Raw genomic sequence first — 13955 nt, 5'->3', positions numbered from 1 at the left:
TAGCTTCACTCCATCAGCTCTCCAGAATACCCACCTTTCACAATTTTAACAAATGGTATCTCTCAGTTGTTTCGATTCCATTTCTCTAGCTACTAGTGAAGTAGGTCCTTCACACACGCATTAGATGTTTGGCTGTACCTTTCTGCAAATTGTCCGTTCCGATCCTCAGCCCATTATTACTTTATGAGTTACAGTATACTTACATATATAATAGATGTTTATCACTTGACAGATGTAGACATAAAAAATACTATTCCTGGTCATTTATTTGTCTGCTACCTTTACCTGTGATGGCCTTCATTGAATAAAACCTTTAATTGTGATTTAGTCACATCCATTAATTTTCCCTTAGTGCTTTACTCTCTGAGTTTTGTTTAAAAGATAGGGTAATAAAATATTTTCCTACGTTCCTTTCTATCAATTGTATAATCTTAAATTTCACTTTAAGGCCCAATCCACTTACAGTTGTTATATATGGTATAGTTATCTATAATGAGTTAATTTTTCCCAGAAGTATTTATAAAGCGCTCCATCTCTTCATTATTTTTACTGTTTATTTTTTAACTATATACCAAAGTCCTATGCACATGGGTTTGCTTCTGGACTCAAAACTGTTCCAGGATTCAGTTCTGAATGCAGCATCCTTTCTGCACTTTCTTTTGTGAAAGAAAGCCACTTTCACGGCTTTGTACTAGGCTGTGCTAGACGGTGCAGCTGATTCCACCCCACATAACAGCCCTACAGGCTTGTTCTTCTTTTTCAAAAATTTGAAAATGTTTTCATAGTTTCTTTTACTTCATGTGAATCTTAAGTAAATTTTCAAGGTTTCCTGAAAATTCTTTTTCCATCTGCATTGAATTTACAGGTTAACTCGGACATAGGAGCACCTTTACAACATTGCCGTGTCTTCCTGAGCATGATACTGTAGTTCCATTTATATGATGCTGTGTCCTCTAAAGCAGTTTTAAATTTCTCTATAAAAGTCTTGTTCATTACTTGTATAATTAATTCCTAGGTCATTTGTGACCTTTTTCTGTTTTAAATAGTATTTTATTTACTATTACTTTTTCTCATCTTTTATTTCTAGGATAATGGACAAATGTTGACTATGGTCTGTAGATCTGTAATCAAACTAACTAGCTAGACACTTTTTTTTTGAGACAGGGTCTCCCTCTGTCACCAGGCTGGAGTGCAGTGGTATGATCTTGGCTCACTGCAACCTCCACCTCCCGGGTTTAAGCGATTCTCTTGCCTCAGCCTCCCAAGAAGCTGGGACTACAGGTGCACGCCACCATGCCCAGCTAATTTTGTATTTTAGTAGAGATGGGGTTTCACTATGTTGGCCAGGTTGGTCTCAATCTCTTGACCTTGTGATCTGCCCACCTCAGCCTCCCAAAGTGCTGGGATTACAGGCATGAGCCACCGCACCCGGCCAATTCTCTCTCTTATTAGTTCCCATAGTTTATCAATGATTCTTGGAATTATTGATAAATGTTACAAAAATAATATCCCTTATACAGCTTCTTTTATTTCTGTTCTTATTTTATATCTAGTGCCTCTAATACAAAATGAAAAACAGCAGAGAATCTTCATCTTTTTTCAGACTTTTAAGAAAATATTTCTGAAGTTTCTTAAAAGTAATATTTTCTATAGGTTTGTGTTAAAAGACCTTATTAGCATATACTTTTCCTGCTTTTAAAAGTAATCATGGTTCTTTCATGAGGCCATTAATGATGAATTGTATTGTAAGACTGTCTTTTGTTCAAACGTCCTATCCTCAAGTTTCTAGGATAAATTCCATTTGTTCATGGTAGATTCAAATATTGCTTTATTGGGTCTGTAATTTCCTTTTCTTATATTCATCTTACCCAGTCTTAGTTATACAGTCTTCAAAATAATGAGATCAGGAGATATTTTGCCTTTTAAAATATTTTTTATATTTCTTCCATATTCATTTGTAATGTTTAAATATGAAATATTAAAAATGAATTATAAAATTTGAGCATCCAAGAGAAATAGATTCAATCAACAATGATTATCTTTGTTAACCACACATAGAACCCCTCTATTGTTTTATCTATAGAGTAGGGACACTTTTATATATTTTATTACTTAGCAATCCCATGTTGTTTTCCACTATATGCATGTATATCTTTTCTCCTAAGTAGTTTGTAAGAGATTCTTTAGGGCAAGAATTATGTCCAACAATCCCTCATGTCTATAACTATTTGGTAAGTGACCTTCTCAAAGTGACATGGCTATGAAGTGGTCTAGCAAAGATTTGAACGCAACTATTTTGACACTAAATTCTGTGCTCTTGCCACTGTTTCATGTTCTTCTCTGCTGATGTGACTGGCCAAACTCACTTCATCACTGGCAAATAGGGTTATAGGATTTGTTGAATAAATTAAACACACACACAAAATAAAAATTTAATAAAATGTAAGTTTCAATCTTCCAATATTGATTTCTTATGCCCTTGCCTCCAGGATAGCTGTTGCAGTGTCTGTTATCAACCTGTTCCTTATTCCTTTGTAGACATTCTGCTTTTCCTTTTTGAATAATTTTATAGTTCTGTCTTTGAAGCCATTAGATTTCACTCAGTATATCTAGATATGGATATATGTTCAATCTGATATCAGTGTCTCTATTAAATCTTGTTCATTATTTCTTAAACAGTTCCTCTTCACCATCATCTCTTTGCTGCTATTTCTAATTATTTTTCACTTATCTCAGGGTGTTTGTTATGCCTGTGAGGGAAAATCAAGAAATGGTGTTGTCGGGATTGCTATACTGGAATGATTCTGCCTCCATGAAGTCCTTCAGTCCTAAAACCATGGGGCCTAGGCTTTACCCTTCCTGGCAATGCCTGGTTCCCTAGAAATAAAAATGGGTACCTGGGAAACAATTAAGGAAGAGTGAAAACCCAGAGAAATAAGGATAACAACACACCGAGGCACCCTTCCTGCTGCTGTAGCAGTTGAGTAGCAATTGTAAATAAGCATTTTCTCCTGTGTGCAGAGACATGGCTCAAACCAAGGCAGAATTCCCTGTGTCAAATGAATAATGGTTGTCATTGACCAAAGTACAGGTGGTACTTGGTGTATATTTTAAGAGAAAATGATATGCTCTGGGTATGAAAAGGATTATGTAAAAGAATAAAATTTTAATCCATTTAGGCCTAGGTAGTTTTATTTTCTAAGTAATTTTTAAAACAAAAAAAACAATTTAAAATTTATTTTGTTTCAAATTTTAAAATAATCTTTCATACCTGCTCATTGCTAGTCGTATCAACTGTATTCCCTTTGCTAGTATTTTTGTTGTTGTTGTTGGAACTCAACTTTATTCTGAGTTAAGCCTCTAGATAAAGTTTTAAGTCTGCCAAACTTAGTATTTCTCCCATATCCTGGTTTCTACTTCTCCAACTATCAAGACCATTCTAGAAGTAGCGTCACTCAACCAAAATGATTGAACTGTGTTGCGGCCTGAGAAAAAGTCGGGCCACAAAGTGAGAAAAGTCGGGCAAAAGGAGCTTTTCTTTTATTTTTTATTTTTATTTTTTGAGATGGAGCCTCTCTCTGTCACCCAGGCTGGAGTGCAATCTCGGCTCACTGCAAGCTCCGCCTCCCCGGTTCATGCCATTCTCCTGCCTCAGCCTTCCAAATAGCTGGGACTACAGGTGCCTGCCACCATGCCTGGCTAATTTCTTGTATTTTTAGTAGAGACGGGGTTTTGCTGTGTTAGCCAGGATGGTCTCGATCTCCTGACCTCGTGATCCACCCTCCTTGGCCTCCCAAAGTGGCTGCTGATAGTTAGGTTCATCCACCACCGCACTTGGAGCTTGACTGGAGTCACCACGGGGCGTCGTCTGTCTTTGTGTCCCCACAGTACTCACATGTTCCACTTTAGCTGTGCCACTTCATTCTGATGCCGCTGGGACTGGGGCTCCTCTAAGGATTTCTTCCACACGTCTTGGTATTCCAGCACGTGAATGCCTTGTGCTGATCGGATGAAAGATTCGTGGCGATGGATTGCCTCTCTTGGTAGACTGCACTGTGTATGACAGAGATGATGTACTAAATTCCACAGCTCAATTTGGCCAATTTCGAATTGAAAGGATGGTACTGGAACCAGGCCTCAGAAGTAGCTTGTCATCAAGATCTAGGAGCTTGTCCATTAGGGAGCTATTTCTTGCCTGTAGAGGCATCCCATGAACCAAGAGACCATTCACCTTTGGCTGATGACTGCTTGCTTCACAGAGACTCATCGGATTTGAGGTAACGGACAGTACCTTAGACTGTGGCACTCACGGTAACACCAAAGGATGTGGTTCACTCAGCACACGAGAACTTTCTGAATCGGGTCTGGTAACTGCAACATTACTCTCATCATCAGAGGCAAATCCTTCCCAGTGACTTCGTGTCAACTGCTCCATACAGCTCACAACCTTGCTCCATACATTGTCAAACACATAAACAAGGACATCTTCTTTCATGCAGTAAAATGGAGCAATGGGAGGATACCCTCATTTCTGGTTCTCTGTAGCTGCTCCTGATTTCTTCCCATGAAATCCCTCTTCCATATCTGTGTGATCAAATGCTAGGTATTCCTCAATTACTCCTTCCGAGATGATTATAGAGTCTACCTCGTCTCTTTCCATAGAACAAAAGCTGGAGGATTTGGCAATAGAAGATGCTTTATGAGCATACGAAGATGAAAAACGTAACTTCTTTCCCCTTATACCAAATATAGTAGAATCTCTTTCTTGAGACAAGGTTGTTGCATATGAAGCTGAAACAGCAGAGGGGGATCTAGGATACATTCTATAACCTTCACTGGGAGTGATTATCTGCCTACCTAGAATCCTGAGGTGAGGAAAGCTAGCTATCCACTGTTGGCACTCTTCTTGTAGACTCTTGGTATCCACACTCAACTTCTGCTCATACAAGAGTTCATCGACGGCTGTGAATATTGCCTAGGCTTTTTCAGTGGCATTTTGATCGAGTTCACCATATCCCCAGGAGAAGTCCGACCTGCCTTCAGTAGATATCCTTGCGCCTGTATAACTTGGAAAAGCAGACAGTGAATTCCCAGCGTCGGCTGATGTAAAAGGTGATTCTCTTGTGATGTCAGACTCGCTTTGGGAACTTGTGTCTTTCTCATGACTGTCACTGGCGGGAGAAATTTCCTCCAGCTTCTTGGGAGAGGGATGATGGTTAAGAGCAAGTTTTGTTATTCCTTTCAGCTCCAAGCTCTGTGACACTGCCTTCCGAGTGTATCTGGAGATCTTCTTCCTCCTCCTATTCCTCCTCCTCCTCCTCAGCCGCAGGCGGCCTGGGCCGGGGTGGGCACCGCAGGGTGAGGACCTCCAGTCCTGGCCCTCCCGCTGGCTCCGGCCTGGCCGCCTCCCACCACCTACCGGCCTCGTCTCGCCCCGTCGCCTAGTCTCCGAACACCACCTCCCCAGGGTCCCCACCTCTCCAGTCCTACGACCTCCCTGCTTTCTTCCCTTGCTAGTATTTCTAATAGCATGCCCTGATTAACTCATTTTATCTTTTGGTATAAATCAATTACAATTAAAATAGAGTTTGATAAATCTCAGTGGAGCATTGTTTCATGTTAAAAACATTTTTTTCTCAAGAGATCAAGTGTGATTAACTTCAGTGAGAGGCTAAAAGTTCAAATTATTCTCAGTAGAGAGAAATAGTTACTTTCCTTACAGATCCTTTTTTCCACTTCTAAATGCAGAATGTCAAATCTGTAGTAGTTGAATTCCAAAGCAAATTTAAGTTTTTTCTCAGGTAACAAGCATGAACGTGAGGACTGATCCAAAGGGGCCACACAGAGGCTGCCAGCGGATTACGATCCCCGAAGCAGAAGCTCCTGAAAGAGATATGAAAGTTGAATTTTTGCAGCTCCCCTTCGCCTTTTTGGTCCCATTTTCACTTGCCACAGTGCTTTTGAGAGTGATCAGTGTTGCATGGATCGGCCATTGCTTCCTCTTTACTGCCTAATAGTATCCTATTGCTGGTATGTATGTACCATTAATTTTTCATTCACTGGTTGATAGATATCTGGTCTGTTTTCAGATTTGGTAAGTATAAAATCTGCCACACCATTCAAATATATTTAGCCATATGGACATGTGCCTTCATTCTCCCAGGAGTGGAATTGCTAATCATGTGTTTAACTTTTTTTTTTTTTTTTTTTTGAGACGGAGTCTCCTTCTGTCCCCAGGCTGGAGTACACTGGCGCTATCTCAGCTCACTGCAGCCTCAGCCTCCTTGGTTCAAGAGATTCTCCTGCCTCAGCTTCCGTAATAGCTGGGATTACAGGCACACACCACCACGCCCACTAATTTTTGTATTTTTAGTAGAGACGGATTTCACCATGTTGGTCAGGCTGGTCTTGAACTCCTGACCTCGTGATCCACCCACCTCGGCCTTCCGAAGTGCTGGTGTCACAGACATGAGCTACCATGCCCAGTGTGTTTAACTTTTTAGGAACTGCCCTTTTCATCAGCAAAGGTGGTGGAAAAGACAGTATCTAAGAAAATTGCATTACAATGATAATATAAATATAAAAATTTATGAGTGTCATTGTTTAGCTCCTTGCCAACACTTAGTATTTATTACCAGAGTTTTTGTTGTTGTTTTAGTTTAATCTTTCCAATAGATGTGTAATGGTAGTTTGGCATGGATTTAATCTGTTTTTTGATAACTAATAATAATCTTGAGCAACTTTTCATGTGCATATGTGCTATCCCTGCCTCTTCTTTGGTATAGAGAAAACATCAGTAAAGTTTCTGTTCAAATCTTTTGTCCAATTATCATTAGGGATTTTGTTTTCCATTTATTGAGTTTTAAGAGCTTTTCAAATATACACAGAATATGTCTTTTAGCAGATATGTATTTGCAAATATATTTTTCCCAGTCTATGATGTGGCTTTCCATTCTCATAGCAGTGTACTTTGAAGAGCAAAAGCTTTGAACGTAATAAACTCTAATTTGTCAGTTTTTTTTCCATTATTCATGCATTTGGTGTTGTACTTAAGAATCGTTGCCTAGTGAATTACAAAGATTTTCTTCCATATTTTCTAGCATAGATTTTATAGTTTGAGGTTTTACATTTAGGGATAAATTTATTTTGAGCTGATTTTTGTGTATGGTGTGGAGTATCAGTCAGCATTCATGTATTTACACATGATATCCAATTTCTAGCACCTTTCTTAAAATGACTATCCTTTCTCCATTATATTATATTGGCCCTCTTGTTGAAAAGAGTAGGTGTAGGTTATTTTGAACTCTTTGTTTTCATTGATTTTATTAATCCTTTCATCAATACTTACCTTGTCTTAATTATCGTAGCTTTATAGTAAGTCTTGAAATCAGGCAGTATGTTAGTTCCCTGAATTTATTTTCTTTTCAAAATATTTTGATACTATTGGCCCTTTGTTCTTTTCATTGAAATTTTTAAAGACAATTTGTCAATTTATTTAAGAAGAAGCTTGCTGAAATATTGATTTGGAGGCCTTTGAATCTGTATATAAATCAGTTTGGGGAGAATTGACATCTTAACAAAATTGAGACTTCTGATGGATAAAAATGGTATATCTTTCCATTTTGGTCTCTTTTGATTTTTCTCTTCAGTGGTTTACGCTTTTCAGCCTACAAATTCTGGGTATATTTTATTAGATTTGTTCCTAAGAATTTAGTGTTATGTAAAATTCTGTTATAATGGTCCTAGTCTTTAAGTTTTGATTTCTACTTGTTTCCTGTTAGTTTGTGGAAATGCAGTGGATTCTTGTATATTGACCTTTTATCTTGAGAATTATCTAAAATTATTGTTTCAGTAGCTTATTTATACATACCTTAGGGATTTCATGTCAGTCTGTGAGTAAAAACAGATTTATTTCTTCTCTTTTCAATCCGTTTGCTTTTACTGTTTTCTTCCTTTTTGTCTTAGTGCACTGTTTAGGACCTCTAGTAGTAATGTTGAATTGGAGTGATGAGACGATACATCCGGCTGAGGATACATCCGGCTGTCTTTTCTATCTTAGGGGGAAAGCATTCATTCACCATTAAGTATGATGCTAGCTGTATGAGTTTTTATGGATGTCCTTTATCATGTTGAGGAAGTTTCTGTTGAATATTGGGGTACTGAAAGTTTTTATTATGAAAGGATGCTGCATTTTTCAAGGCTTTTTTGCATCCATTAAAATAATAATGTAGTGTTCTTTTAGTCTATTGATATGGTTCATTTGCATTGATTGATTTTTGAATGCTGAATAAACTATACATTGCTGGCATAAACCCCGCTTGGTCACGACGCATTACACTTTTATGTTACTAGATTTATTATGCTAATAATAGTATATTTGTCTCAATTTTTCAAGTTTTGTAAGGTAAAAGCTCAGATTGTTGATCTAAAAACTTTTCTCCAACATAAGCCTTCAGTTCTAGAAATTCACCTGTAAATATTCTTTGATTGCATACCACAATTGTTTAATGAGTATTTTTGTAGCAATTTTGAATCTACAGAAAAATTGACTGCAAAAGTTTCCATATACTTTCTCACCCCTTCTCCTCATTTTCCCCTATTTTTGAATTATTGTGCTAGTGAGGAACATTTGTTACACTTTATGAGGCAATAATAATATGTTATTATTAACTGAAGTCCATAGTTTACATTATGGCTCACTCTTTGTGCTCTGCCTTCTGTGGATTTTGACAAATGTATAATGACATGTATCCATCATTACAGTATCACATAAAATAGATTCACTGTCCTAGAAATTTGCTGTGCTCCACCTATGTAGCCTTCTTTTCCACCCTCCCCTTGAACTTTTGGCAACCACTGATCATTTTACTGTATCATAGTTTTGCCTTTCCAGAATGTCATGTAGTGGGAATCATACAGCATGTGACCTTTTCAGATTAGCTCATTTACCTTAGCAATATGCAATGCATTTAAGATTTTAAAATTCCTTTATGATAACTTATTGTTTATTATTATTATTATTATTATTGTTATTTTTAAGACAGAGTATATGTTGTTATGTGGTTCAGACTGGACTCAAACTACTGAGCTCAAGTGATCCTCCCACCTCAGCTTTCTGAGTAGCTGGGATTGTAAGCATTTACCACTATGCCTGGCTTTCATTGCTTTTTAATCACTGAATAATATTCTACTGTGTGGATCATCACTGTTTGTTTATCCAGTCACCTATCAAGAATAACTTGGTGGCTTCCAAGTTCTGACAATAATGAATAAAGCAAATGAAGAAATAAAGCATAATGAATAAACATTTGTGTGCAGGGTTTTGTATGAACATATGTCTTTTTGGTTTGTTTGTTTTTTCAGATGAAGTCTCACTCTGTTGCCCAGGCTGGAGTGCAGTGGTGCAATCTCGGCTCACTGCAACCTTGCCTCCCAGGTTCAAGCCATTCTCCTGCCTCAGCCTCTGGAGTAGCTGGGATTACAGGCACACACTATCACATCCGGCTAAGTTTTGTAATTTTAGTAGAGATGGGTTTTCACCATGTTGGTCAGGCTGGTCTCAAACTCCTGACCTCGTGATCTGTCTGCCTCGGCCCTGCAAAAGTGCTAGGATTACAGGTGCGAGCCACCACACCAGGCCAAACATATGTTTTTAACTTATCAAGGAGCCTGATTACTGGATCATGTAACAGGAGTGTGTTTAGTTTTGTAACATATTGCCTGGTATGGTTTGGATCTGTGTCCCTACCAGTCCTCATGTTGAAATATAATCCCCAATGTTGGAGGTGGGGCCTGATGGGAGGTGACTCACTGGGACAGATTTTCTCCTTGGTACTGTTGTCATGATAGTGAGTAAATTCAGGCTTGAGCCACCGCGCCCGGCGTTTCTTGACTTTTTAGTAATCGTGATTCTGACTGGCCTGAGATGGTATCTCATTGTGGTTTTGATTTGCATTTCTCTAATGATCAGTGATGATGAGGTTTTTTTTTTCATGTTGTTTGGTACTGTTGTCATGATAGTGAGTAAATTCTGCAGTCTGGTTGTTTATCAGTTTTGGCAACTCCCCGGTCTCTCTCTTCCTCCTTCTCCAACAGTGTGAAGTGCTGATTGCCTCTTCACCTTCTGACATGATTGTAGGTGTCCTGAGGCCTCCCAGAAGCCAAGCAGATGACAGCATCTTGCTTCCTATACAATCCGCAGAACTGTGAGCCGATTAAACCTCTTTTCTTTGTAAATTACACAGTCTCAGTTATTTAAACAATCAGAGAATGAACTAATACACTTCCAAACTATTTTCCAAAGTGACTGTACCATTTTGCATTCCCACTCACAATGAATGAGAGTTCTTGTTGCCCCACATTCTCACCAGCATTTGGTGTTGTCATTATTTGGAGTTTTACCATTCTCTTGGGTGTGTAGCCGCATCTCTCTCAACTTAAAATTTGTAATTCCTTAATGACATATGAAGTTGAGTATCTTATGTTTATTTGCCCTTTATATATCTTCTTTGGTAAGATGCCTGCTCAGAATTTTTTGTCCTTTTAAAATTAGATTGTTTCCTTCATTTTCATCCAAAATGTTACCTATTTTTCCTTGTTACTCTCTTTTCCAGGTATTGGTTATTTTTAAGCATATCATTTAATTATTTGGATATTTTTTCACACAGTTGTCTTTTTTTCTTTTTTGAGAAAGTGTCTTGTTCTGTTGCCCAGGCTAGAGTACAGTGCTATGATCATAGCTCACTCTAACCTTGAACTCCTAGGCTCAGGTTATCCTCTTGCCTCAGCCTCCTGTGTAGCTGGGACTACAAGTATGTGCCATCATACCTAGTAAATTTTAAAATATATATATTTTATAGGATGGGATCTCACTATTTTGCACAGGCTGGTCTCAAACTCCCAGCCTCAAGTTATCCTCCTACCTTGGGCGCCCAAAGGACTGGGATTACATGACATCTTCCTATTACTGATTTCTCATTTATAGTCAGGAAAAATACTTAAACAAATTTAAAATAATTAGAATTATGCAAAGTTTGTTTTATGGTCCAGAATGTATTTCTCCTGTCATTTCTATAAATTTTCGTGTTATGTATTTTGAAGGTCTTTTTTTAGGTATGCTATGTTTTCTTGATAAGTTAATGCCCTTCTGATTATATAAATTTCTCTTTTCTTTCTGGAAGTATTTTATTTTATTTTACTTTAAGTTCCGGGATACATGTGCAGCTTTGTTACATAAGTATACATGTGCCATGGTGGTTTGCTGCATCTATCAATCCATCATCTAGGTTTCGAGCCCCGCGTGCATTAGGTATTTGTCCTAATGCTCTCCCCCACCTTACCCGTACCCCTCAACAGGCCCTGGTGTGTGATGTTCCCTTGCTTGTGTCCACGTGTTCTCATTATTTAACTCTCACTTATGAGTGAGAACATGTGGTGTTGGTTTTCTGTTCCTGTGTTGGTATGCTGAGGATGATGACTTCCAGCTTCATCCATGGTCCTGCAAAGAACATGGTCTCATTTCTTTTTTTTATGGCTCCATGGTATTCCATGGTGTATATGTAACACATTTTCTTTATCCAGTCTATCATTTATGGGTATTGGGGTTAGTTCCATGTCTTTGCTAAGTGTGCATGTGTCTTTATAGTGGAATGATTTCTATTCCTTTGGGTATACACCCGGTAATGGGATTGCTGAGTCAAATGGTATTTCTGGTTTTAGATCCTTGAGGAATTACCACACTGTCTTCTACAATGGTTGAACTAATTTACCCCCGCCAACAGTGTAAAAGCAATTTTTCCACAGCCTCACCACCATCTGTTGTTTCTTGACTTTTTTCTTTTTTTTTTTCTTTTTTTTTTTTGAGACGGAGTCTTGTTCTGTCGCGGGGGCTGGAGTGCAGTGGCCGGATCTCAGCTCACTGCAAGCTCTGCCTCCCGGGTTTATGCCATTCTCCTGCCTCAGCATCCGGAGTAGCTGGGACTACAGGCGCCCGCCACCTCACCCGGCTAGTTTTTTTTTTGTATTCTTTAGTAGAGACGGGGTTTCACCGTGTTAGCCAGGATGGTCTCGATCTCCTGACCTCGTGATCCGCCCGTCTCGGCCTCCCAAAGTGCTGGGATTACAGGCTTGAGCCACCGCGCCCGGCGTTTCTTGACTTTTTAATAATCGTGATTCTGACTGGCCTGAGATGGTATCTCATTGTGGTTTTGATTTGCATTTCTCTAATGATCAGTGATGATGAGGTTTTTTTTTCATGTTGTTTGTCTACATACATGTCTTCTTTTGAGAAGTATCTTTTCATATCCTTTGCCCACTTTTTGATGGGGTTGTTTGTTCTTTTCTTGTAAATTTATTTAAGTTCTTTGTAAATTCTGGATATTAGACTTTGTCAGATGGGTAGATTGCAAAAATTTTCTCCCATATCCGCCCGTCTCGGCCTCCCAAAGTGCTGGGATTACAGGCTTGAGCCACCGCGCCCGGCGTTTCTTGACTTTTTAATAATCGTGATTCTGACTGGCCTGAGATGGTATCTCATTGTGGTTTTGATTTGCATTTCTCTAATGATCAGTGATGATGAGGTTTTTTTTTCATGTTGTTTGTCTACATACATGTCTTCTTTTGAGAAGTATCTTTTCATATCCTTTGCCCACTTTTGATGGGGTTGTTTGTTCTTTTCTTGTAAATTTATTTAAGTTCTTTGTAAATTCTGGATATTAGACTTTGTCAGATGGGTAGATTGCAAAAATTTTCTCCCATTCTGAAGGTGGCCTGTTCACTCTGATGCTAGTTTCTTTTGCTGTGCAGAAGCTCTTTAGTTTAATTAGATGCTGTTTGTCAATTTTGGCTTTGTTGCAATAGGTTTTGGTGTTTTTGTCATGAAGTCTTTGCCCATGACTATGTCCCGAATGGTATTGCCTAGGTTTTTTTCTAGGGATTTTATGGTGTTAGGTCTTACATTTAAGTCTTTAATCCATCTGGAGTTAATTTTTGTTTTGTATAAGGTGTAAGGAAGGGTCCAGTTTTAGTTTTTTGCATATGGCTAGCTAGTTTTCCCAGCCAGCACCATTTATTAAATAAGGAATCCTCTCCCCATTGCTTGTTTTTGTCAGGTTTGTCAAAGATCAGATGATTATAGATGTGTAGTGTTACTTCTGAGGTCTCTGTTCTGTTCCTTTGGTCTATATGTCTGTTTTGATACCAGTACCACGCTGTTTTGGTTACTGTAGCCTTGTAGAATAGTTTGAAATCAGGTAACATGATGCCTCCAGCTTTGTTCTTTTTGCTTAGGATTGCCTTGGCTATACAGTGTGGCCATTTTCATGATATTGATTCTTCCTATCCATGAAGATGGAATGTTTTTCCATTTGTTTGTGTCTTCTCTTATTTTCCTGAGCAGTAGTTTGTAGTTCTCCTTGAAGAGGTTCTTCACTTCCCCTGTTAGCTGTATTCCTAGGTATTTTATTCTCTTTGTAGCAATAGTGAATGGGAGTTCATTAATGATTTGGCTCTCTGCTTGTGTACTGTTGATGTATAGGACCGCTTGCGACTTTTGCACATTGATTTTGTATCCTGAGACTTTGCTGAAGTTGCTTATCAAGCTTAAAGAGTTTTGGGGCTGAGACGATGGGGTTTTTCTAAATATAGAATTATGTCATCTGCAAACAGAGACAATTTGAATTCCTCTCTCCCTATTTAAATACCCTTTATTTCTTTCTCTTGCCTGATTTCCCTGGCCAGAACTTCCAATACTATGGTGAATAGGAGTGGTGTATACTTTACCTGATATTAGCATACCTACTCCAGCTTTCTCTTCATGAGTATTTGCTTTATTTTCCCAGCTTTTTATTTTTAAACTATGTCTATTTATTTATTTATTTATTTATTTATTTATTTATTTATTTTTCTTGAGACGGAGTCTCGCTCTGTCGCCCAGGCTGGAGTGAAGTGGCCGGATC

At 38.4% G+C, this 13955-nt stretch overlaps 1 pseudogene; it reads right to left on the bottom strand.

The window, feature by feature from the left end:
- Window positions 1–3896: 3896 nt before the first annotated feature.
- Window positions 3897–13955, bottom strand: part of LOC108528561 (protein FAM149B1 pseudogene) — a 16282-nt pseudogene continuing 6223 nt past the window's right edge.

This window comes from Rhinopithecus bieti, unplaced genomic scaffold (genome assembly GCF_001698545.2).
Source record: "Rhinopithecus bieti isolate Rb0 unplaced genomic scaffold, ASM169854v2 scaffold_5130, whole genome shotgun sequence".
Classification (NCBI taxonomy): Eukaryota; Metazoa; Chordata; class Mammalia; order Primates; family Cercopithecidae; genus Rhinopithecus; species Rhinopithecus bieti.
This window is presented reverse-complemented; position numbering and strand designations above follow the sequence as displayed.